This window comes from Hyla sarda, unplaced genomic scaffold (genome assembly GCF_029499605.1).
Source record: "Hyla sarda isolate aHylSar1 unplaced genomic scaffold, aHylSar1.hap1 scaffold_810, whole genome shotgun sequence".
Taxonomy (NCBI): domain Eukaryota; kingdom Metazoa; phylum Chordata; class Amphibia; order Anura; family Hylidae; genus Hyla; species Hyla sarda.
Window position 1 is genome coordinate 27,501 of NW_026610837.1, and position 24,780 is coordinate 52,280.

Here is a 24,780-nt window from a genome sequence, read left to right on the forward strand (position 1 = left end):
TGTATTACTGAAGTGTATGCACTGACTGGTGTCTGGTAGCGCCCCCTACAGTACAGGGAGGTATTACATGTTCTGTACACTTTACCTGTATTACTGAAGTGTATGCACTGACTGGTGTCTGGTAGCGCCCCCTACAGTACAGGGAGGTATTACATGTTCTGTACTCTTTACCTGTATTACTGAAGTGTATGCACTGACTGGTGTCTGGTAGCGCCCCCTACAGTACAGGGAGGTATTACATGTTCTGTACTCTTTACCTATATTACTGAAGTGTATGCACTGACTGGTGTCTGGTAGCGCCCCCTACAGTACAGGGAGGTATTACATGTTCTGTATTCTTTACCTGTATTACTGAAGTGTATGCACTGACTGAAGTCTGGTAGCGCCCCCTACAGTACAGGGAGGTATTACATATTCTGTACTCTTTATCTATATTACTGAAGTGTATGCACTGACTGGTGTCTGGTAGCGCCCCCTACAGTACAGGGAGGTATTACATGTTCTGTACTCTTTACCTGTATTACTGAAGTGTATGCACTGACTGATGTCTGGTAGCGCCCCCTACAGTACAGGGAGGTATTACATGTTCTGTACTCTTTACCGGTATTACTGAAGTGTATACACTGACTGGTGTCTGGTAGCGCCCCCTACAGTACAGGGAGGTATTACATGTTCTGTACTACTCTTTACATGTATCACTGAAGTGTATACACTGACTGGTGTCTGGTAGCGCCCCCCTACAGTACAGGCAGGTATTACATGTTCTGTATTCTTTACCTGTACCAGGGTTAGCTGCTCCTTTGGACACCAGGTGAGGGTGACTCCATGTTACTTTTTTTGGGACATTGTGTACTGTACAGGACCCTGAAGAATCTCCTGTCTTCTACATAGACCAGTGTTTCCCAAGCAGGGTGCCCCAGCTGTTGCAAAACTACAACTCCCAGCATGCCCGGACAGCCTTTGGCTGTCCGGGCATCCTGGGAGTTGTAGTGTTGCAACAGCTGGAGGCTCCCTGCCTGGGAAACACAGACATAGACAGTGATTACAGCTCCCAGCAGATCCTTATTACTTTTATATGTAAGGATTTGCTTTATCTATATTAGTTATCTACTTATGTTTCTTTAATTCTCACTTTTTCCTATTTTTGAATGACATTTTGGGGGCTTCTGAACCAATTACCAGGTTTCCATAGAGTTATGGTCTCAACATACAATGGTTTCAACATACAATGGTCATCCTGGAACCAATTAATATTGTAAGTTGAGGGGGCACTGTATTAGGGTACATGGAAACATAGTACAGAATAGACACATGACACAAGCAATGCTGCTATGTGTGACCAATGCACCTAAGGAGTACCCCTCACCCCTCACCCCTCACCTCTCACCTCCTACCCCAAACGCTCAGGCCCCAGACGAAGCCATTGAAGCAAAAATGGGGTAGGAGGTGAGGGGTGAGAGGTGAGGGGTGAGGGGTGAGAGGTGAGGGGTGAGAGGTGAGGGGTGAGGGGTGAGAGGTGAGGGGTGAGAGGTGAGGGGTGAGGGGTGAGGGGTGAGGGGTGAGGGGTGAGGGGTGAGGGGTACTCCTTAGGTGCATTGGTCACACATAGCAGCATTGCTTGTGTCATGTGTCTATTCTGTACTATGTTTCCATGTACCCTAATATTGTAGTCACTACTATTAGTATACACTTTTGTTGATTGACTTCTACTATCTGCTGCATACATATCTCCAGGTATCTAGTTCCATACCTACGGTCCCCATTTCAGGGACTGGTTTCAGTACCCTCATCTCCTTCTCTTCTGCCTGAGTTTGCTATTGTACCTGCACATCATATGTTTTGTATTGTGTGTTTTTAGGTTTTGCCTTATTTGCTATGGGTGACAGAGGGGTGTAGAGGAGTGTACATGTGTGACAGAGGGGTGTAGAGGAGTGTACATGGGTGACAGAGGGGTGTAGAGGAGTGTACATGGGTGACAGAGGGTGTAGAGGAGTGTACATGGGTGACAGAGGGGTGTAGAGGAGTGTACATGGGTGACAGAGGGGTGTAGAGGAGTGTACATGGGTGACAGAGGGGTGTAGAGGAGTGTACATGGGTGACAGAGGGGTGTAGAGGAGTGTACATGGGTGACAGAGGGGTGTAGAGGAGTGTACATGTGTGACAGAGGGGTGTAGAGGAGTGTACATGGGTGACAGAGGGGTGTAGAGGAGTGTACATGGGTGACAGAGGGAGTAGGGGAGTGTACATGGGTGACAGAGGGTGGAGAGGAGTGTACATGGGTGACGGGGGGTGTAGAGGAGTGTACATGGGTGACAGAGGGGTGTAGAGGAGTGTACATGGGTGACAGAGGGGTGTAGAGGAGTGTACATGGGTGACAGAGGGGTGTAGAGGAGTGTACATGGGTGACAGAGGGGTATAGAGGAGCGTACATGGGTGACAGAGGGGTGTAGAGGAGCGTACATGGGTGACAGAGGGGTGTAGAGGAGTGTACATGGGTGACAGAGGGGTGTAGAGGAGTGTACATGGGTGACAGAGGGGTGTAGAGGAGTGTACATGGGTGACAGAGGGGTGTAGAGGAGTGTACATGGGTGACAGAGGGGTGTAGAGGAGTGTACATGGGTGACAGAGGGGTGTAGAGGAGTGTACATGGGTGACAGAGGGGTGTAGAGGAGTGTACATGGGTGACAGAGGGGTGTAGAGGAGTGTACATGGGTGACAGAGGGGTATAGAGGAGTGTATATGGGTGACAGAGGGGTGTAGAGGAGTGTACATGGGTGACAGAGGGGTGTAGAGGAGTGTACATGGGTGACAGAGGGGTGTAGAGGAGTGTACATGGGTGACAGAGGGGTATAGAGGAGTGTACATGGGTGACAGAGGGGTGTAGAGGAGTGTACATGGGTGACAGAGGGTGTAGAGGAGTGTACATGGGTGACAGAGGGTGTAGAGGAGTGTACATGGGTGACAGAGGGGTGTAGAGGAGTGTACATGTGTGACAGAGGGGTGTAGAGGAGTGTACATGGGTGACAGAGGGGTGTAGAGGAGTGTACATGGGTGACAGAGGGAGTAGGGGAGTGTACATGGGTGACAGAGGGTGGAGAGGAGTGTACATGGGTGACGGGGGGTGTAGAGGAGTGTACATGGGTGACAGAGGGGTGTAGAGGAGTGTACATGGGTGACAGAGGGGTGTAGAGGAGTGTACATGGGTGACAGAGGGGTGTAGAGGAGTGTACATGGGTGACAGAGGGGTATAGAGGAGCGTACATGGGTGACAGAGGGGTGTAGAGGAGCGTACATGGGTGACAGAGGGGTGTAGAGGAGTGTACATGGGTGACAGAGGGGTGTAGAGGAGTGTACATGGGTGACAGAGGGGTGTAGAGGAGTGTACATGGGTGACAGAGGGGTGTAGAGGAGTGTACATGGGTGACAGAGGGGTGTAGAGGAGTGTACATGGGTGACAGAGGGGTGTAGAGGAGTGTACATGGGTGACAGAGGGGTGTAGAGGAGTGTACATGGGTGACAGAGGGGTGTAGAGGAGTGTACATGGGTGACAGAGGGGTGTAGAGGAGTGTACATGGGTGACAGAGGGGTGTAGAGGAGTGTACATGGGTGACAGAGGGGTGTAGAGGAGTGTACATGGGTGGCATAGAGGTGTAGAGGAGTGTACATGGGTGACAGAGGGGTATAGAGGAGCGTACATGGGTGACAGAGGGGTGTAGAGGAGTGTACATGGGTGACAGAGGGGTGTAGAGGAGTGTACATGGGTGACAGAGGGGTATAGAGGAGTGTATATGGGTGACAGAGGGGTGTAGAGGAGTGTACATGGGTGACAGAGGGGTGTAGAGGAGTGTACATGGGTGACAGAGGGGTGTAGAGGAGTGTACATGGGTGACAGAGGGGTATAGAGGAGTGTACATGGGTGACAGAGGGGTGTAGAGGAGTGTACATGGGTGACAGAGGGTGTAGAGGAGTGTACATGGGTGACAGAGGGTGTAGAGGAGTGTACATGGGTGACAGAGGATGTAGAGGAGTGTACATGGGTGGCATAGAGGTGTAGAGGAGTGTACATGGGTGACAGAAGGGTGTAGAGGAGTGTACATGGGTGACAGAGGGGTGTAGAGGAGTGTACATGGGTGACAGAGGGTGTAGAGGAGTGTACATGGGTGACAGAGGGGTATAGAGGAGTGTACATGGGTGACAGAGGGGTGTAGAGGAGTGTACATGGGTGACAGAGGGTGTAGAGGAGTGTACATGGGTGACAGAGGGGTGTAGAGGAGTGTACATGGGTGACAGAGGGGTGTAGAGGAGTGTACATGGGTGACAGAGGGGTGTAGAGGAGTGTACATGGGTGACAGAGGGGTGTAGAGGAGTGTACATGGGTGACAGAGGGGTGTAGAGGAGTGTACATGGGTGACAGAGGGGTATAGAGGAGTGTACATGGGTGACAGAGGGGTGTAGAGGAGTGTACATGGGTGACAGAGGGGTGTAGAGGAGTGTACATGGGTGACGGGGGGTGTAGAGGAGTGTACATGGGTGACAGAGGGGTGTAGAGGAGTGTACATGGGTGACAGAGGGGTGTAGAGGAGTGTACATGGGTGACAGAGGGGTGTAGAGGAGTGTACATGGGTGACAGAGGGGTGTAGAGGAGTGTACATGGGTGACGGGGGGTGTAGAGGAGTGTACATGGGTGACAGAGGGGTGTAGAGGAGTGTACATGGGTGACAGAGGGGTGTAGAGGAGTGTACATGGGTGACAGAGGGGTGTAGAGGAGTGTACATGGGTGACGGGGGGTGTAGAGGAGTGTACATGGGTGACAGAGGGGTGTAGAGGAGTGTACATGGGTGACAGAGGGGTGTAGAGGAGTGTACATGGGTGACAGAGGGGTGTAGAGGAGTGTACATGGGTGACGGGTTTAGAGGAGTGTACATGGGTGACAGGGGTGTAGAGGAGTGTACATGGGTGACAGAGGGGCCTTTGGCTGTCTGGGCATCCTGGGAGTTGTAGTGTTGCAACAGCTGGAGGCTCCCTGCCTGGGAAACACAGACATAGACAGTGATTACAGCTCCCAGCAGATCCTTATTACTTTTATATATAAGGATTTGCTTTATCTATATTAGTTATCTACTTATGTTTCTTTAATTCTCACTTTTTCCTATTTTTGAATGACATTTTGGGGGCTTCTGAACCAATTACCAGGTTTCCATAGAGTTATGGTCTCAACATACAATGGTTTCAACATACAATGGTCATCCTGGAACCAATTAATATTGTAAGTTGAGGGGGCACTGTATTAGGGTACATGGAAACATAGTACAGAATAGACACATGACACAAGCAATGCTGCTATGTGTGACCAATGCACCTAAGGAGTACCCCTCACCCCTCACCCCTCACCCCTCACCTCCTACCCCAAACGCTCAGGCCCCAGACGAAGCCATTGAAGCAAAAATGGGGTAGGAGGTGAGGGGTGAGAGGTGAGGGGTGAGGGGTGAGAGGTGAGGGGTGAGAGGTGAGGGGTGAGAGGTGAGGGGTGAGAGGTGAGGGGTGAGGGGTGAGGGGTGAGGGGTACTCCTTAGGTGCATTGGTCACACATAGCAGCATTGCTTGTGTCATGTGTCTATTCTGTACTATGTTTCCATGTACCCTAATATTGTAGTCACTACTATTAGTATACACTTTTGTTGATTGACTTCTACTATCTGCTGCATACATATCTCCAGGTATCTAGTTCCATACCTACGGTCCCCATTTCAGGGACTGGTTTCAGTACCCTCATCTCCTTCTCTTCTGCCTGAGTTTGCTATTGTACCTGCACATCATATGTTTTGTATTGTGTGTTTTTAGGTTTTGCCTTATTTGCTATGGGTGACAGAGGGGTGTAGAGGAGTGTACATGGGTGACAGAGGGGTGTAGAGGAGTGTACATGTGTGACAGAGGGGTGTAGAGGAGTGTACATGGGTGACAGAGGGGTGTAGAGGAGTGTACATGGGTGACAGAGGGGTGTAGAGGAGTGTACATGTGTGACAGAGGGGTGTAGAGGAGTGTACATGGGTGACAGAGGGGTGTAGAGGAGTGTACATGGGTGACAGAGGGGGTGTAGAGGAGTGTACATGGGTGACAGAGGGAGTAGGGGAGTGTACATGGGTGACAGAGGGTGGAGAGGAGTGTACATGGGTGACAGAGGGGTGTAGAAGAGTGTACATGGGTGACAGAGGGGTGTAGAGGAGTGTACATGGGTGACGGGGGGTGTAGAGGAGTGTACATGGGTGACAGAGGGGTGTAGAGGAGTGTACATGGGTGACAGAGGGGTGTAGAGGAGTGTACATGGGTGACAGAGGGGTGTAGAGGAGTGTACATGGGTGACAGAGGGGTGTAGAGGAGTGTACATGGGTGACGGGGGGTGTAGAGGAGTGTACATGTGTGACAGAGGGGTGTAGAGGAGTGTACATGGGTGACAGAGGGGTGTAGAGGAGTGTACATGGGTGACAGAGGGGTGTAGAGGAGTGTACATGGGTGACAGAGGGGTGTAGAGGAGTGTACATGGGTGACAGAGGGGTGTAGAGGAGTGTACATGTGTGACAGAGGGGTGTAGAGGAGTGTACATGGGTGACGGGGGGTGTAGAGGAGTGTACATGTGTGACAGAGGGGTGTAGAGGAGTGTACATGGGTGACAGAGGGGTGTAGAGGAGTGTACATGGGTGACAGAGGGGTGTAGAGGAGTGTACATGGGTGACAGAGGGGTGTAGAGGAGTGTACATGGGTGACAGAGGGGTGTAGAGGAGTGTACATGTGTGACAGAGGGGTGTAGAGGAGTGTACATGGGTGACAGAGGGGTGTAGAGGAGTGTACATGGGTGACAGAGGGGGTGTAGAGGAGTGTACATGGGTGACAGAGGGAGTAGGGGAGTGTACATGGGTGACAGAGGGTGGAGAGGAGTGTACATGGGTGACGGGGGGTGTAGAGGAGTGTACATGGGTGACAGAGGGGTGTAGAGGAGTGTACATGGGTGACAGAGGGGTGTAGAGGAGTGTACATGGGTGACAGAGGGGTGTAGAGGAGTGTACATGGGTGACAGAGGGGTGTAGAGGAGTGTACATGGGTGACGGGGGGTGTAGAGGAGTGTACATGTGTGACAGAGGGGTGTAGAGGAGTGTACATGGGTGACAGAGGGGTGTAGAGGAGTGTACATGGGTGACAGAGGGGGTGTAGAGGAGTGTACATGGGTGACAGAGGGAGTAGGGGAGTGTACATGGGTGACAGAGGGTGGAGAGGAGTGTACATGGGTGACGGGGGGTGTAGAGGAGTGTACATGGGTGACAGAGGGGTGTAGAGGAGTGTACATGGGTGACAGAGGGGTGTAGAGGAGTGTACATGGGTGACAGAGGGGTGTAGAGGAGTGTACATGGGTGACAGGGGTGTAGAGGAGTGTACATGGGTGACAGAGGGGTGTAGAGGAGTGTACATGGGTGACAGAGGGGTGTAGAGGAATGTACATGGGTGACAGAGGGGTGTAGAGGAGTGTACATGGGTGACGGGGGGTGTAGAGGAGTGTACATGGGTGACAGGGGTGTAGAGGAGTGTACATGGGTGACAGAGGGGTGTAGAGGAATGTACATGGGTGACAGAGGGGTGTAGAGGAGTGTACATGGGTGACGGGGGGTGTAGAGGAGTGTACATGGGTGACAGAGGGGTGTAGAGGAGTGTACATGGGTGACAGAGGGGTGTAGAGGAGTGTACATGGGTGACAGAGGGGTGTAGAGGAGTGTACATGGGTGACGGGGGGTGTAGAGGAGTGTACATGGGTGACAGAGGGGTGTAGAGGAGTGTACATGGGTGACGGGGGGTGTAGAGGAGTGTACATGGGTGACAGAGGGGTGTAGAGGAGTGTACATGGGTGACGGGTTTAGAGGAGTGTACATGGGTGACAGGGGTGTAGAGGAGTGTACATGGGTGACAGAGGGGCCTTTGGCTGTCTGGGCATCCTGGGAGTTGTAGTGTTGCAACAGCTGGAGGCTCCCTGCCTGGGAAACACAGACATAGACAGTGATTACAGCTCCCAGCAGATCCTTATTACTTTTATATATAAGGATTTGCTTTATCTATATTAGTTATCTACTTATGTTTCTTTAATTCTCACTTTTTCCTATTTTTGAATGACATTTTGGGGGCTTCTGAACCAATTACCAGGTTTCCATAGAGTTATGGTCTCAACATACAATGGTTTCAACATACAATGGTCATCCTGGAACCAATTAATATTGTAAGTTGAGGGGGCACTGTATTAGGGTACATGGAAACATAGTACAGAATAGACACATGACACAAGCAATGCTGCTATGTGTGACCAATGCACCTAAGGAGTACCCCTCACCCCTCACCCCTCACCTCTCACCTCCTACCCCAAACGCTCAGGCCCCAGACGAAGCCATTGAAGCAAAAATGGGGTAGGAGGTGAGGGGTGAGAGGTGAGGGGTGAGGGGTGAGAGGTGAGGGGTGAGAGGTGAGGGGTGAGGGGTGAGAGGTGAGGGGTGAGAGGTGAGGGGTGAGGGGTGAGGGGTGAGGGGTGAGGGGTGAGGGGTGAGGGGTGAGGGGTACTCCTTAGGTGCATTGGTCACACATAGCAGCATTGCTTGTGTCATGTGTCTATTCTGTACTATGTTTCCATGTACCCTAATATTGTAGTCACTACTATTAGTATACACTTTTGTTGATTGACTTCTACTATCTGCTGCATACATATCTCCAGGTATCTAGTTCCATACCTACGGTCCCCATTTCAGGGACTGGTTTCAGTACCCTCATCTCCTTCTCTTCTGCCTGAGTTTGCTATTGTACCTGCACATCATATGTTTTGTATTGTGTGTTTTTAGGTTTTGCCTTATTTGCTATGGGTGACAGAGGGGTGTAGAGGAGTGTACATGGGTGACAGAGGGGTGTAGAGGAGTGTACATGTGTGACAGAGGGGTGTAGAGGAGTGTACATGGGTGACAGAGGGGTGTAGAGGAGTGTACATGGGTGACAGAGGGGTGTAGAGGAGTGTACATGTGTGACAGAGGGGTGTAGAGGAGTGTACATGGGTGACAGAGGGGTGTAGAGGAGTGTACATGGGTGACAGAGGGGGTGTAGAGGAGTGTACATGGGTGACAGAGGGAGTAGGGGAGTGTACATGGGTGACAGAGGGTGGAGAGGAGTGTACATGGGTGACGGGGGGTGTAGAGGAGTGTACATGGGTGACAGAGGGGTGTAGAGGAGTGTACATGGGTGACAGAGGGGTGTAGAGGAGTGTACATGGGTCACAGAGGGGTGTAGAGGAGTGTACATGGGTGGCATAGAGGTGTAGAGGAGTGTACATGGGTGACAGAGGGGTATAGAGGAGCGTACATGGGTGACAGAGGGGTGTAGAGGAGTGTACATGGGTGACAGAGGGGTGTAGAGGAGTGTACATGGGTGACAGAGGGGTATAGAGGAGTGTACATGGGTGACAGAGGGGTGTAGAGGAGTGTACATGGGTGACAGAGGGTTGTAGAGGAGTGTACATGGGTGACAGAGGGGTGTAGAGGAGTGTACATGGGTGACGGGGGGTGTAGAGGAGTGTACATGGGTGACAGAGGGGTATAGAGGAGTGTACATGGGTGACAGAGGGGTGTAGAGGAGTGTACATGGGTGACAGAGGGTGTAGAGGAGTGTACATGGGTGACAGAGGATGTAGAGGAGTGTACATGGGTGGCATAGAGGTGTAGAGGAGTGTACATGGGTGACAGAAGGGTGTAGAGGAGTGTACATGGGTGACAGAGGGGTGTAGAGGAGTGTACATGGGTGACAGAGGGTGTAGAGGAGTGTACATGGGTGACAGAGGGGTGTAGAGGAGTGTACATGGGTGACAGAGGGGTGTAGAGGAGTGTACATGGGTGACAGAGGGGTGTAGAGGAGTGTACATGGGTGACAGAGGGGTGTAGAGGAGTGTACATGGGTGACAGAGGGGTGTAGAGGAGTGTACATGGGTGACAGAGGGGTGTAGAGGAGTGTACATGGGTGACAGAGGGGTGTAGAGGAGTGTACATGGGTGACGGGGGGTGTAGAGGAGTGTACATGGGTGACAGAGGGGTGTAGAGGAGTGTACATGGGTGACAGAGGGGTGTAGAGGAGTGTACATGGGTGACAGAGGGGTGTAGAGGAGTGTACATGGGTGACAGAGGGGTGTAGAGGAGTGTACATGGGTGACAGAGGGGTGTAGAGGAGTGTACATGGGTGACAGAGGGGTGTAGAGGAGTGTACATGGGTGACAGAGGGGTGTAGAGGAGTGTACATGGGTGACAGAGGGGTGTAGAGGAGTGTACATGGGTGACAGAGGGATGTAGAGGAGTGTACATGGGTGACAGAGGGTGTAGAGGAGTGTACATGGGTGACAGAGGGTGTAGAGGAGTGTACATGGGTGACAGAGGGTGTAGAGGAGTGTACATGGGTGACAGAGGGTGTAGAGGAGTGTACATGGGTGACAGAGGGGTGTAGAGGAGTGTACATGGATGACAGAGGGGTGTAGAGGAGTGTACATGGGTGACAGAGGGTATAGAGGAGTGTACATGGGTGACAGAGGGGTGTAGAGGAGTGTACATGGGTGACAGAGGGGTGTAGAGGAGTGTACATGGGTGACAGAGGGAGTAGAGGAGTGTACATGGATGACAGAGGGTGTAGAGGAGTGTACATGGGTGACAGAGGGGGTGTAGAGGAGTGTACATGGGTGACGGGGGGTGTAGAGGAGTGTACATGGGTGACAGAGGGGTGTAGAGGAGTGTACATGGGTGACAGAGGGGTGTAGAGGAGTGTACATGGGTGACAGAGGGTGTAGAGGAATGTACATGGGTGACAGAGGGTGTAGAGGAGTGTACATGGGTGACAGAGGGGTGTAGAGGAGTGTACATGGGTGACAGAGGATGTAGAGGAGTGTACATGGGTGACAGAAGGGTGTAGAGGAGTGTACATGGGTGACAGAGGGGTGTAGAGGAGTGTACATGGGTGACAGAGGGTGTAGAGGAGTGTACATGGGTGACAGAGGGGTGCAGAGGAGTGTACATGGGTGACAGAGGGGTGTAGAGGAGTGTACATGGGTGACAGAGGGGTGTAGAGGAGTGTACATGGGTGACAGAGGGGTGTAGAGGAGTGTACATGGGTGACAGAGGGGTGTAGAGGAGTGTACATGGGTGACAGAGGGGTATAGAGGAGTGTACATGGGTGACAGAGGGGTATAGAGAAGTGTACATGGGTGACAGAGGGGTGTAGAGGAGTGTACATGGGTGACAGAGGGGTATAGAGGAGTGTACATGGGTGACAGAGGGGTATAGAGAAGTGTACATGGGTGACAGAGGGGTATAGAGGAGTGTACATGGGTGACAGAGGGGTATAGAGAAGTGTACATGGGTGACAGAGGGGTGTAGAGGAGTGTACATGGGTGACAGAGGGGTGTAGAGGAGTGTACATGGGTGACAGAGGGGTGTAGAGGAGTGTACATGGGTGACAGAGGGTGTAGAGGAGTGTACATGGGTGACAGAGGGGTGTAGAGGAGTGTACATGGGTGACAGAGGGTGTAGAGGAGTGTACATGGGTGACAGGGGTGTAGAGGAGTGTACATGGGTGACAGAGGGTGTAGAGGAGTGTACATGGGTGACAGAGGGGTGTAGAGGAGTGTACATGGGGGACAGAGGGGTGTAGAGGGGTGTACATGGGTGACAGAGGGGTGTAGAGGAGTGTACATGGGTGACAGAGGGGTGTAGAGGGGTGTACATGGGTGACAGAGGGGTGTAGAGGGGTGTACATGGGTGACAGAGGGGTATAGAGGAGTGTACATGGGTGACAGAGGGGTGTAGAGGAGTGTACATGGGTGACAGAGGGGTGTAGAGGAGTGTACATGGGTGACAGAGGGGTGTAGAGGAGTGTACATGGGTGACAGAGGGGTGTAGAGGAGTGTACATGGGTGACAGGGGGGTGTAGAGGAGTGTACATGGGTGGCAAAGGGTGTAGAGGAGTGTACATGGGTGACAGGGGTGTAGAGGAGTGTACATGGGTGACAGGGGTGTAGAGGAGTGTACATGGGTGACAGAGGGTGTAGAGGAGTGTACATGGGTGACAGGGGTGCGAGGAGTGTACATGGGTGACAGAGGGGTGTAGAGGAGTGTACATGGGTGACAGGGGGGTGTACATGGGTGACAGGGGTGTAGAGGAGTGTACATGGGTGACAGGGGTGTAGAGGAGTGTACATGGGTGACGGGTGTAGGGGAGTGTACATGGGTGACAGGGGTGTAGAGGAGTGTACATGGGTGACAGGGGTGTAGAGGAGTGTACATGGGTGACAGAGGGGTGTAGAGGAGTATACATGGGTGACAGAGGGGTGTAGAGGAGTGTACATGGGTGACAGAGGGGTGTAGAGGAGTGTACATGGGTGACAGAGGGGTGTAGAGGAGTGTACATGGGTGACAGGGGGGTGTACATGGGTGGCAGGGGTGTAGAGGAGTGTACATGGGTGACAGGGGTGTAGAGGAGTGTACATGGGTGACAGAGGGTGTAGAGGAGTGTACATGGGTGACAGGGGTGTAGAGGAGTGTACATGGGTGACAGAGGGGTGTAGAGGAGTGTACATGGGTGACAGGGGGGTGTACATGGGTGACAGGGGTGTAGAGGAGTGTACATGGGTGACAGGGGTGTAGAGGAGTGTACATGGGTGACAGGGGTGTAGAGGAGTGTACATGGGTGACAGGGGTGTAGGGGAGTGTACATGGGTGACAGGGGTGTAGAGGAGTGTACATGGGTGACAGGGGTGTAGAGGAGTGTACATGGGTGACAGAGGGGTGTAGAGGAGTGTACATGGGTGACAGAGGGGTGTACATGGGTGACAGAGGGGTGTAGAGGAGTGTACATGGGTGACAGAGGGTGTAGAGGAGTGTACATGGGTGGCATAGAGGTGTAGAGGAGTGTACATGGGTGACAGAAGGGTGTAGAGGAGTGTACATGGGTGACAGAGGGGTGTAGAGGAGTGTACATGGGTGACAGAAGGGTGTAGAGGAGTGTACATGGGTGACAGAGGGGTGTAGAGGAGTGTACATGGGTGACAGAGGGGTGTAGAGGAGTGTACATGGGTGACAGAGGGGTGTAGAGGAATGTACATGGGTGACAGAGGGGTGTAGAGGAGTGTACATGGGTGACAGAGGGGTGTAGAGGAGTGTACATGGGTGACAGAGGGGTGTAGAGGAATGTACATGGGTGACAGAGGGGTGTAGAGGAGTGTACATGGGTGACAGGGGTGTAGAGGAGTGTACATGGGTGACAGGGGTGTAGAGGAGTATACATGGGTGACAGAGGGGTGTAGAGGAGTGTACATGGGTGACAGAGGGGTGTAGAGGAGTGTACATGGGTGACAGAGGGGTGTAGAGGAGTGTACATGGGTGACAGAGGGGTGTACATGGGTGGCAGGGGTGTAGAGGAGTGTACATGGGTGACAGGGGTGTAGAGGAGTGTACATGGGTGACAGAGGGTGTAGAGGAGTGTACATGGGTGACAGGGGTGTAGAGGAGTGTACATGGGTGACAGAGGGGTGTAGAGGAGTGTACATGGGTGACAGGGGGGTGTACATGGGTGACAGGGGTGTAGAGGAGTGTACATGGGTGACAGGGGTGTAGGGGAGTGTACATGGGTGGCATAGAGGTGTAGAGGAGTGTACATGGGTGACAGAGGGTGTAGAGGAGTGTACATGGGTGACAGAGGATGTAGAGGAGTGTACATGGGTGGCATAGAGGTGTAGAGGAGTGTACATGGGTGACAGAAGGGTGTAGAGGAGTGTACATGGGTGACAGAGGGGTGTAGAGGAGTGTACATGGGTGACAGAGGGTGTAGAAGAGTGTACATGGGTGACAGAGGGGTGTAGAGGAGTGTACATGGGTGACAGAGGGGTGTAGAGGAGTGTACATGGGTGACAGAGGGGTGTAGAGGAGTGTACATGGGTGACAGAGGGGTGTAGAGGAGTGTACATGGGTGACAGAGGGGTGTAGAGGAGTGTACATGGGTGACAGAGGGGTGTACATGGGTGGCAGGGGTGTAGAGGAGTGTACATGGGTGACAGGGGTGTAGAGGAGTGTACATGGGTGACAGAGGGTGTAGAGGAGTGTACATGGGTGACAGGGGTGTAGAGGAGTGTACATGGGTGACAGAGGGGTGTAGAGGAGTGTACATGGGTGACAGGGGGGTGTACATGGGTGACAGGGGTGTAGAGGAGTGTACATGGGTGACAGAGGAGTGTACATGGGTGACAGAGGGGTATAGAGGAGTGTACATGGGTGACAGAGGGGTGTAGAGGAGTGTACATGGGTGACAGAGGGGTGTAGAGGAGTGTACATGGGTGACAGAGGGGTGTAGAGGAGTGTACATGGGTGACAGGGGGTGTAGAGGAGTGTACATGGGTGACAGAGGAGTGTAGAGGAGTGTACATGGGTGACAGGGGGGGTGTAGAGGAGTGTACATGGGTGACAAAGGGTGTAGAGGAGTGTACATGGGTGACAGGGGTGTAGAGGAGTGTACATGGGTGACAGGGGTGTAGAGGAGTGTACATGGGTGACAGAGGGTGTAGAGGAGTGTACATGGGTGACAGGGGTGCGAGGAGTGTACATGGGTGACAGAGGGGTGTAGAGGAGTGTACATGGGTGACAGGGGGGTGTACATGGGTGACAGGGGTGTAGAGGAGTGTACATGGGTGACAGGGGTGTAGAGGAGTGTACATGGGTGATGGGTGTAGGGGAGTGTACATGGGTGACAGGGGTGTAGAGGAGTGTACATGGGTGACAGGGGTGTAGAGGAGTATACATGGGTGACAGAGGGGTGTAGAGGAGTATACATGGGTGACAGAGGGGTGTAGAGGAGTGTACATGGGTGACAGAGGGGTGTAGAGGAGTGTACATGGGTGACAGAGGGGTGTAGAGGAGTGTACATGGGTGACAGGGGGGTGTAGAGGAGTGTACATGGGTGACAGAGGGGTGTAGAGGAGTGTACATGGGTGACAGGGGGGTGTACATGGGTGGCAGGGGTGTAGAGGAGTGTACATGGGTGACAGGGGTGTAGAGGAGTGTACATGGGTGACAGAGGGTGTAGAGGAGTGTACATGGGTGACAGAGGGGTGTAGAGGAGTGTACATGGGTGACAGGGGGGTGTACATGGGTGACAGGGGTGTAGAGGAGTGTACATGGGTGACAGGGGTGTAGAGGAGTGTACATGGGTGACAGGGGTGTAGGGGAGTGTACATGGGTGACAGGGGTGTAGAGGAGTGTACATGGGTGACAGAGGGGTGTAGAGGAGTGTACATGGGTGACAGAGGGGTGTAGAGGAGTGTACATGGGTGACAGAGGGTGTAGAGGAGTGTACATGGGTGACAGAGGGGTGTAGAGGAGTGTACATGGGTGACAGGGGGGTGTACATGGGTGACAGGGGTGTAGAGGAGTGTACATGGGTGACAGGGGTGTAGAGGAGTGTACATGGGTGACAGAGGGGTGTAGAGGAGCGTACATGGGTGACAGAGGGGTGTAGAGGAGTGTACATGGGTGACAGAGGGGTGTAGAGGAGCGTACATGGGTGACAGAGGGGTGTAGAGGAGTGTACATGGGTGACAGAGGGGTGTAGAGGAGTGTACATGGGTGACAGAGGGGTGTAGAGGAGCGTACATGGGTGACAGAGGGGTGTAGAGGAGTGTACATGGGTGACAGGGGTGTAGAGGAGTGTACATGGGTGACAGGGGTGTAGAGGAGTGTACATGGGTGACAGAGGGTGTAGAGGAGTGTACATGGGTGACAGAGGGGTGTAGAGGAGTGTACATGGGTGACAGGGGGGTGTACATGGGTGACAGGGGTGTAGAGGAGTGTACATGGGTGACGGGGGGTGTAGAGGGGTGTACATGGGTGACAGAGGGTGCAGTACCTTAATGAAGCTGAGCTGTTTTTCCTTCTGCAGGGGGTTGGGAAGCTGATCCGGGGGGCCGGCGCACCATCCCCATTCACATTTATCCCCTTTCCGGCCTGCGCGCCTGTGACTTACAGCACCACAGGGGGAGGGGGACACTTTGTGTGCATTGCATTGCACACGTACACCCAATGCACATGCAGGCTTCCCTTCCCCCCTGCGCCGCCGTGATTCGTAAGCGCTGGGACAGGAGATTTTAAAATAATAATAATTGCTGGAGCGTGGCAGTACCCCGGGCAGGGCCTGATGGAACCCCGGTTGGGAATCGCTGCTCTAAATGAACGCCGGGTGCAGCAGGGAGATATTCCTGTGGAGAGGGGGATAAGATGTCTAGGGGTGGAGTACCCCTTTAAGGCCCTCATTTGCTGCCTTTTTCTAGGATTAACCATTTCAGTGCCGTAATGGAATGACCACATTCCTAGAAATGCTCAGCCGCGGTGCTTTTCCCATGACTTGAAATCTCCACTTTTTCAGAATTTAACAATTTTGGCCAATTTTATTTTTGCGTTTTCGTTTTTTCCTCCTCGCCTTCTAAAATCCATAACTCCTTTATATTTCCATCCACAGACCCATATAGGGGCTTGTTTTTTGCGTGACCAATTGTACTTGTAATGACACCTCTCATTTTACTATAAAATGTACGGGGAACCCAAAAAATTTTAGTGAGGAAATTTAAATGAAAATCACAATTTTGCACATTGGAGGGTTTCGTTTTCACGCTGTGCACTTTACGGTAAAAATGACGTGATCTTTATTCTGTGGGTGAATACGATTAAACTGATCCCCATGGGAGATACTTTTCTAAGAGCCCCAATGTTTTGACCAATGTGCTGCTGCAATCCTCTTTTTTCTTACTTTTCTATTATTAAACTGCTTTTAAAAATATCAAACTTTTTGTACAAAATCAGTATGTTTAAAATCGCCCTATTTTGACCACCTCTAACTTTTTCATTTTTTCGTATACGCGGTTGTATGAGGGCTCATTTTTTGCTCCATGATCTGTACTTTTTATTGATACCACAATTGGGTATATGAAACTTTTAGGAATAAAATGTGAGAACAAAAAGCAGCAATTTTGGATTTTTTATATTTTTTATGTTTACGCCGTTCGCCATTACGGGATCATTAACATATTTTGATAGTTTGGACATTTACGCATGAGGTGATACCAAATATTTTTATAATTTTTTTTTGTTTTACGCTTTATGGGGGTAAAATGGGAAGAATAGACACTTTTGATATTAAACTATATTACACTATTTATAACAATCATTTGATTGCTAATACTGATCAGTGGCATGCATAGGACATAGCGCTGATCAGTATTATCGGTCATCTTCTGCTCAATCTCAGACCAGAGCAGAAGACCCCTGAAGGCAGGTGAGAGGACCTCTGGCCGCCATTTTATATGATTGGATTCCCGCGGCAGCATCCATTTAAACATGCATTGCCGCAGATGCTGTGATCTGTATTGAGGGGTTGATGGCGCACATCAGCGCGATTGTTGATGTCCGCCATTAACGGCCGGTCCTGCAGTGCATGTAGCAAGCACCGCTCCGATGCTCAGTCATGTACAGGACGTAAATGTACGTCCTGCTGCGCGAAGTACCTCTGCACCAGGACGTACATTTGCGTCTGTGGTCGTTAAGGTGTTAAAAACTTCCTAATCAGCGACTTGTGTTTAATGAGACGTGTTCTGCTGATCCTGGCCTACGTAAGTGAGTCTGCACGGACATTTGAGCATATACATATGTATAGAATCCTTTATGTCCCATTCTTCACCTCTAATGACCCCACTATAATGGCCACAATTTACACAAGGAAAGTGCCGCTACGTCTGCCAGCTCAAAAGGTCTTACGGCAACATCACTTTTTATAAATGTTCGCCTATTGACAGGCAAACAATGGAATATCTTTACATAATTTACCATCATTTTTATCCGACTGAAGGCTGCGCCATTTTTTTATGGCTTTCTCCACAATACATGCCCTCCTGTCATACGTGCCCAAATACTTCACACGGTTCTGCTCTTTTTTAGGCCTTATTTCTCATGATTTTCTGCATCTTTTCCCCTTCTTGTATGACCTTCCCGGGGCTGTATCCCTTTTCTATGAACTTTTTAGTTAGTTTTACTAGTAATGCGTCTCGCCCTAATAAATTGGCTGCGAGGTAAACCTTAGAACGTTTTTTCTGTAATGTGTTATTCACATCCGTGGGCTTAGTACACAATTGTGCGTCTAATTTCCACATCCAAAAAATGTAAATGTCCTGTAATTTAGTGTAAATTTGATAGAATTATGTTTCTTATTGAGATTCTCAATGAAAGCCGACAACGATTGTTCATCGCCCTTCATTGTCCACGGAGCGAAGCCACATGGACGGCGTGTTCGCAACATTACCATCAAAAACATATCGCTCTTCAAAAGCTGCCATAAAGGCATTTGCTACACTAGGGGCCACTGAGGACCCCACGGAAACACCATAGGTCTGATAATATTAAAGTTTGATCAAACCGAAAATAATTCATAGAACATATCTAATAAACCCAGAAAATAATTCATAGAACCGTATCGCATAAATCCAGAAAATAATTAATAGAACCATATCTAATAAATCCAGAAAATAATTCATAGAACATATCTAATAAACCCAGAAAATAATTCATAGAACCGTATCTAATAAATCCAGAAAATAATTAATAGAACCATATCTAATAAACCCAGAAAATAATTCATAGAACATATCTAATAAATCCAGAAAATAATTCATAGAACCGTATCTAATAAACCAGAAAATAATTCACAGAACATATCTAATAAACCCAGAAAATAATTCATAGAACCATATCTAATAAATCCAGAAAATAATTCATAGAACCATATCTAATAAACCCAGAAAATAATTCATAGAACCATATCTAATAAACCCAGAAAATAATTCATAGAACCATATCTAATAAATCCAGAAAATAATTCATAGAACCATATCTAATAAATCCAGAAAATAATTCATAGAACCATATCTAATAAATCCAGAAAATAATTCATAGAACATATCTAATAAATCCAGAAAATAATTCATAGAACATATCTAATAAATCCAGAAAATTATTCATAGAACATATCTAATAAACCCAGAAAATAATTCATAGAACCATATCTAATAAATCCAGAAAATAATTCATAGAACATATCTAATAAACCCAGAAAATAATTCATAGAACCATATCTAATAAATCCAGAATATAATTCATAGAACCATATCTAATAAATCCAGAAAATAATTCATAGAACATATCTAATAAATCCAGAATATAATTCATAGAACCATATCTAATAAATCCAGAAAATAATTCATAGAACATATCTAATAAATCCAGAATATAATTCATAGAACCATATCTAATAAATCCAGAATATAATTCATAGAACATATCTAATAAACCCCGAAAATAATTAATAGAACCATATCTAATAAATCCAGAAAATAATTAATAGAACATATCTAATAAATCCAGAATATAATTCATAGAACCATATCTAATAAATCCAGACAATAATTCATAGAACCATATCTAATAAATCCAGAATATAATTCATAGAACCATATCTAATAAATCCAGAATATAATTCATAGAACATATCTAATAAATCCAGAAAATAATTCATAGAACCATATCTAATAAATCCAGAAAATAATTCATAGAACATATCTAATAAATCCAGAATATAATTCATAGAACCATATCTAATAAATCCAGAAAATAATTCATAGAACCATATCTAATAAACCCCGAAAATAATTCATAGAACCGTATCTAATAAATCCAGAAAATAATTCATAGAACCGTATCGAATAAACCCAGAAAATAATTCATAGAACATATCTAATAAACCCAGAAAATAATTCATAGAACCATATCTAATAAATCCAGAAAATAAAACATAGAACCATATCTAATAAACCCTGAAAATAATTCATAGAACCATATCTAATAAATCCAGAAAATAATTCATAGAACCATATCTAATAAATCCAGAAAATAATTCATAGGACATATCTAATAAATCCAGAATATAATTCATAGAACCATATCTAATAAATCCAGAAAATAATTCATAGAACCATATCTAATAAACCCAGAAAATAATTCATAGAACCATATCTAATAAATCCAGAAAATTATTCATAGAACATATCTAATAAATCCAGAAAATAATTCATAGAACCGTATCTAATAAACCCAGAATATAATTAATAGAACCATATCTAATAAATCCAGAAAATAATTCATAGAACCATATCTAATAAATCCAGAAAATTATTCATAGAACATATCTAATAAATCCAGAAAATAATTCATAGAACCATATCTAATAAATCCAGAAAATAATTCATAGAACCATATCTAATAAACCCTGAAAATAATTCATAGAACCGTATCTAATACACCCTGAAAATAATTCATAGAACCATATCGAATAAACCCAGAAAATAATTCATAGAACATATCTAATAAACCCAGAAAATAATTCATAGAACCATATCTAATAAATCCAGAAAATAATTCATAGAACCATATCTAATAAACCCAGAAAATAATTCATAGAACATATCTAATAAATCCAGAAAATAATTCATAGAACCATATCTAATAAATCCAGAAAATAATTCATAGGACATATCTAATAAATCCAGAATATAATTCATAGAACCATATCTAATAAATCCAGAAAATAATTCATAGAACCATATCTAATAAACCCAGAAAATAATTCATAGAACCATATCTAATAAACTCAGAATATAATTCATAGAACATATCTAATAAACTCAGAAAATAATTCATAGAACCATATCTAATAAATCCAGAAAATTATTCATAGAACATATCTAATAAATCCAGAAAATAATTCATAGAACCGTATCTAATAAACCCAGAATATAATTAATAGAACCATATCTAATAAATCCAGAAAATAATTCATAGAACCATATCTAATAAATCCAGAAAATAATTCATAGAACCATATCTAATAAACGAAAATAATTCATAGAACCATATCTAATAAATCCAGAAAATAATTCATAGAACCGTATCTAATACACCCTGAAAATAATTCATAGAACCATATCTAATAAACCCAGAATATAATTCATAGAACATATCTAATAAACTCAGAAAATAATTCATAGAACCATATCTAATAAATCCAGAATATAATTAATAGAACCATATCTAATAAACCCCGAAAATAATTCATAGAACATATCTAATAAATCCAGAAAATAATTCATAGAACCATATCTAATAAACCCAGAAAATAATTCATAGAACCATATCTAATAAATCCAGAATATAATTCATAGAACATATCTAATAAACTCAGAAAATAATTCATAGAACCATATCTAATAAATCCAGAAAATTATTCATAGAACCATATCTAATAAATCCAGAAAATAATTCATAGAACATATCTAATAAATCCAGAATATAATTAATAGAGCCATATCTAATAAATCCAGAAAATTATTCATAGAACATATCTAATAAACCCAGAAAATAATTCATAGAACCATATCTAATAAACTCAGAAAATAATTCATAGAACCATATCTAATAAATCCAGAAAATTATTCATAGAACATATCTAATAAATCCAGAAAATAATTCATAGAACCATATCTAATAAATCCAGAAAATTATTCATAGAACATATCTAATAAATCCAGAAAATAATTCATAGAACCATATCTAATAAACCCCGAAAATAATTCATAGAACCATATCTAATAAATCCAGAAAATAATTCATAGAACCATATCTAATAAACCCAGAAAATAATTCATAGAACCATATCTAATAAACCCAGAAAATAATTCATAGAACCATATCTAATAAACCCAGAAAATAATTCATAGAACCATATCTAATATATCCAGAAAATAATTCATAGAACCGTATCTAATAAATCCAGAAAATAATTCATAGAACCGTATCTAATAAATCCAGAAAATAATTCATAGAACCATATCTAATAAATCCAGAAAATAATTCATAGAACCATATCTAATAAACAATGGAAATAATTCATAGAACATATCTAATAAACGAAAATAATTCATAGAACCGTATCTAATAAACCCTGAAAATAATTAATAGAACCATATCTAATAAATCCAGAAAATAATTCATAGAACCATATCTAATAAATCCAGAAAATAATTCATAGAACCATATCTAATAAACCCCGAAAATAATTCATAGAACCGTATCTAATAAACCCGTCAGGAATGAGATTTTTCTTTTTAGGTCTCGCGCGCTGGACACGCCTTCATCATGCGCAATATTTGTGTATAAACTCTGGACATCCACAAATAATCCACTTCAGTCACAGGAATACTATTAAAGGGGTCACGCCCCCTCCCATTGACCTGCATTGAGGGGGCGTGGCCATGATGTCACAAGGGGTGTGGCCGACCCCCGCAGCGCGAAAACAGCATTCGGAATGTTTAGCGTTCGGAACATTTATCGGGTGCCCCAGAGGCCTCTTGCGGTCATTGTGGATTTTAGGAAGAAGGTACAAAACGAGTGTTCTGGGGGTACTCTACAGTTAAAGGGGTACTCGCCTGGAAAACATACACATACATATATATATATATATATATATATATATATATATATATATATATATATAATATTATTTATTTATTTTTATCTACTGGTGCCAGAAAGTTAAACAGATTTGTAAATTACTAAATCTTAATCCTTCCAGTACTTATCAGCTGCTGGAAGGATTAAAATGTTTAAATAGAAGTCATTTACAAATCTGTTTAACTTTCCGGCAGCAGTTAATCCAGGGGAGTACCCCTTTAATGCCTTGCCTAATTTATTTGAGATATAATGCTATTTTGTACATGAGCAGATATATAACTGTCCACTATTTGTTTATTCGGCATCGCAGGGCCTCCTTTCAATTTTCTATAAACATTATTATCAGAGAGTTGTCGTTCTATCTCATCCATATAATCCATGTTATTCATAACTACAGTGGCCCCTCCTCTCTCTTTATGACAAGGGAGGGGCCTCTGCTTAAAGGGCTACTCCCCCCCCTAGACTTCTTATCTCCAATTCAAAAGATAGGGGATAAGATGCCTGATCGCGGGGGTCCTGCCATGCCCCGCTCGTGACGTCACGGCCACGCCCCTCAATGCAAGTCTATGGGAGGGGGCGTGATGGCCGTCACGCCCCCTCCCATAGACTTGCATTGAGGGGGCGTGGCCATGACGTTACGAGCATGCGTGGTTGTGACGTCACGAGCCTCTGGCGCTGCACCCGAAGCAGCAGCGGGACCCCATGACCAGACATCATCTTGTGGGGTCCCAGTACCGCATTCTATACGGTACTTATTTATGTATGGGTCCCCATAGCCAGAGTCCCTAGGACGTAGGGATCCCTGTCAGCCAGTCTACCCCTAGTCACCTCTATTCTAGTTTATACTCAGTAATTTATTCATAGGTTAATGTAAATAGAATAATATGTGAAGAGAAACGGTTAATTACTTGTTTCCAGTAGCGTTGCAGGACCTGCGGGTCATGTGACGAGGTGAACTCTATGGTATTAGGCTTAAGGACCTTTGGAGGCCCTGTGACGTAAGCAATCCCATTACACCATGTATTGGTGAATGGCAGACGTTCGGACCAATCAGATTCGCCACACCCCCTGCCCATATAAGGGAGCGGCGGCCATCTTTTCTCTCTTCTGTTCCTGGGAGAGCAAGCAAGACCTGTACAGCAGTTATCGCAGTGAGTTAGGCCCGAGCCTTGTGGCAACGGCTGAACAATTATAAGTATAGAGTGTATCACCTCCCAAACACTCTGCAGCATCACCGGACCTAATACCTCCCCTAAATCCAGACGGATCTGCAAATCTCTTCCTAAATTCAGAGACTTTATATCTAACTCAAGGTCCGCAACTACTGCCAGTCACTAAGTAACCAAAGGACTGTTTGTATGAGACTGTGACTGTGCCGTGGATATTGCCAGAACTTCAGTAAAAGTTATTCAAGTTTAAATCTCCTTGTGGACCTTTGTCACGGCGAGCGCTCCGGTCTTCACCTCCGGACCGGTGCCCGCTGCCTTTGCCCTTCGCTCCTGGGTTCCGGCGTCTCCCGGTCAGACGCCTCCCGGGCCCCGCAGTGGCAGAGACGCGGCTGGCGTGGCGGCTGGTCCCCGCTCGCGCGCCGCGTCCCTGTTCGGCCTACCTTCTTCCCGCACGGCTCTCGGCTCCTCTGCATCCCGGCGCGCGGCCCCGCTCTCTAGGGCCAGCGCACCAGTAATTGGTGCGCTGGTTCCTCACCTCCCACTGTCCTTCCCAATAAAAGGCACCTGCCCCTTCCTGCCCTTGCCGGTTAGAAAAAGCGTTCCCTACTGTGATAGTTGCCTTGCCTGTTGCCGAACCCGTTGCTACCGTATACTCGCCTGTGAACCCTTGCCGGCTGCCCCGACCTCTGCTATGTCCGACTACGCTCTTGCCTGCTCCCTGTGTACCACGCTATCCGCTGCCAGAGAGGTCGAGTTGTTACTGGTAGTTACCGCCGCATGAAATCCATCCCGCTTTGCGGCGGGCTCTGGAGAAGACCAGTAACTGCTTTGGACTGGTCCTCCAGTACAACCCGTGCTATCGCCTCTCCGGTCCAGAGGATCCACTACCTGTCCTGCAGGTACGTGACAACCTTCAGTTATTTTATGCACCTATCATTACTGGGAAGGGCGGCGATAGGCCGGAA

General features: G+C 47.0%; 1 protein-coding gene across 1 annotated transcript in view; it reads left to right on the forward strand.

The window, feature by feature from the left end:
• LOC130347138 (TNF receptor-associated factor 1-like) overlaps positions 1-24,780 on the forward strand; it is a gene marked incomplete at its 5' end in the record, with an annotated part of 52,675 nt that overhangs the window by 26,394 nt on the left and 1,501 nt on the right.